Genomic DNA, 2500 nt, shown 5'->3' with positions numbered 1-2500 from the left:
GTGTGTGTGTGTGTGTGTGTGTGTGTGTGTGTGTGTGTGTGTGTGTGTGTGTGTGTGTGTGTGTGTGTGTGTGTGTGTGTGTGTGTGTGTGTGGCTTTGACTCAATCACTGATGGACAGGTGGACTGATAGTTTGCAGGAATTGATTGATAGCAGAACTTTCTCCTGTCAATCTCATTGATTGGCTTTCTGCCTCACTCCGCTGGTCCTGTCATCAGGAGAACCACAGGAGGATCCAGGACTGACGGCGCTCTGAGGCCTCCTCAGTATGTTCAGGCCCCTCTGCTGGTCAGTGGCCCTGTGTTAATGAGAGCAAAGGTCAAAGGGGTCACGGACAGGAATGTTCATACAGCACAGCTTTGTGGTGACTGGGTCAGGATTTGACTTTAGACCTCCCGGCTTTATAACATTAGAGTTTATAACATTAGAGTTTATAACATTAGAGTTTATAACATTAGAGTTTATAACATTAGAGCTTATAACATTAGAGCTTATAACATTAGAGTTTATAACATTAGAGTTTATAACATTAGAGCTTATAACATTAGAGCTTATAACATTAGAGCTTATAACATTAGAGTTTATAACATTAGAGTTTATAACATTAGAGCTTATAACATTAGAGCTTATAACATTAGAGTTTATAACATTAGAGTTTATAACATTAGAGTTTATAACATTAGAGTTTATAACATTAGAGCTTATAACATTAGAGCTTATAACATTAGAGTTTATAACATTAGAGTTTATAACATTAGAGTTTATAACATTAGAGTTTATAACATTAGAGTTTATAACATTAGAGTATAACATTAGAGACACACAAGCATGCAGCTTCCTCTGGTCAAACCAAAGACAACACGGAGTGCTGAAGCTGCTTCTCTGTAGTAAGTGTGTCAAAATGTGTAGTGTTGTTCATTAGTGCTTTAAAAGGTGACTGAGTGAGTCAGGATCTTTATCTTCTCTACATCTGTGATGAGCAGGGCTTTGTTCAAAGGTTCAGGATCAATAAAGAGTTGATCAGACTTTAGACTTCCTTTAACATTTTGTACCTAAGACACAACTGAGACACAATTGAATCCTTCAGTGTATCAATGTCTGGAAGGTCTGGAAGCTGGAAGCTTCTTTGGGTTGAAGGCCTGGAGAGTAAACGTCTGAGTTGATGGGCCTTGTTGGAGGTATATGGTAAACATGTAGATCAGTGTGTCCATGAAAACAGGAAGAAGCAGATTATGTTACTCTGCAAAACAGAAAAGAAGAAGTGAAATGCAGAGGACACAGAGATAATTAACCCTTTCTTTCTTTATCATAAACCTGCCTTAAGCTTGTTTTACTGAGCTTTTTGAAATTTAGCGTTTCAGACAAATTGTGAACCATGAAAATGTTGACCATGGCCTCCGGATTGGAGGTACTGACTCCACTCACACTCGGCCTGCTGAAGGTCACTGGATTCTCCTCACCCCGGCTGAAGCTTGAGAACCGGTGACGAGTCCAACATCCATGGAAACGTGTTCAGGAACACAGCTCTCACTTCGGTTATACAGGGACCACATGTCTTATACCAACGGCCCGGTACCACACAGAATTCCCAGGGGGACACAGTAAAAAAACTCCTCCAAGTCCACAAAACACATGTAGACTGGATGAGCAAACTCCCATGACCCCTCCTACAACCCCGCAGGAGCAAACAGCTGGTCCACGGTTCCATTTCCTCCTGAATCTGAGCTTTGACCTTCAGTCCGAGTCTCCTTTGCCAGGAAGGCTGAGGGGTGCGATTCCCTGATAATTGGAGCGCACCCTCCGATCCCCCACCCCCAGTCTGCCTCTCCTCAGGTACTGTGCCAGACCTCCACGCCACACTGAAGAGGCGTGACACAATGTCCAAAACCTTCAGCATCTCACTTACTGTGAGGTGCGTTCCCAAACAATAAGGATGATCAGTCAGAGGTCACATAAAGTAATGACACTGAAGACGAGTCAGAATTTTATTTAAAGTGTATTTGACATGAATGTACACAGAGAAAATGAGACAACACACACACACACACACACACACACACACACACACACACACACACACACACACACACACACAGGCTCCTGACATGTGACACCATTGTTCTCTGGTTCCTAAAGTCTCGTCTCGTCCTCGTTTCAGTGTAACTGCTTAGAGAGATGAAAAGAACTGAGAACAGAGAGAAAAGTCAATATGAAACATTGACACCGTGTGTTGTTTTGTTTTGTTAAGCAAGAATGAGGCTGTGGAGGAGTGAGGACAGAGAGCTGGGGAGGGGGCGGGGCTCCCCATCCATTCATTGCATCCTGACTTCATGTCTGCTGCTTGTGTCTGATTGGCTGCCTTCAGAGAGAGGGAGAGAAAGAGAGAGAGAGGGGATATGGGGGAGGGGCTACAGCATGTGAGCACACTGGCTCATCAGAGAAGAAGGCAAAGGCGAGCAGGAAGACGGAGAGATCTGAAGAGAAGACAACGTCTCCTCCCT

General features: G+C 43.5%; 1 protein-coding gene across 1 annotated transcript in view; it reads left to right on the top strand.

Moving 5' to 3' along the window:
- Positions 1 to 2500, top strand: part of LOC142990302 (microtubule-associated serine/threonine-protein kinase 2-like) — a gene marked incomplete at its 3' end in the record, with an annotated part of 12087 nt that overhangs the window by 5264 nt on the left and 4323 nt on the right. The gene's annotated exons all lie outside the window — the stretch shown is intronic.

Source organism: Genypterus blacodes, unplaced genomic scaffold (genome assembly GCF_046128005.1).
Source record: "Genypterus blacodes isolate CSIRO-AG114 ecotype Tasmania unplaced genomic scaffold, CSIRO-AGI_Gbla_v1 ptg000503l_1, whole genome shotgun sequence".
In the NCBI taxonomy this organism is placed as follows: domain Eukaryota; kingdom Metazoa; phylum Chordata; class Actinopteri; order Ophidiiformes; family Ophidiidae; genus Genypterus; species Genypterus blacodes.
The sequence above is the reverse complement of the archived record's forward strand: the minus strand, read 5'-3'. Positions and strand labels throughout refer to the sequence as shown.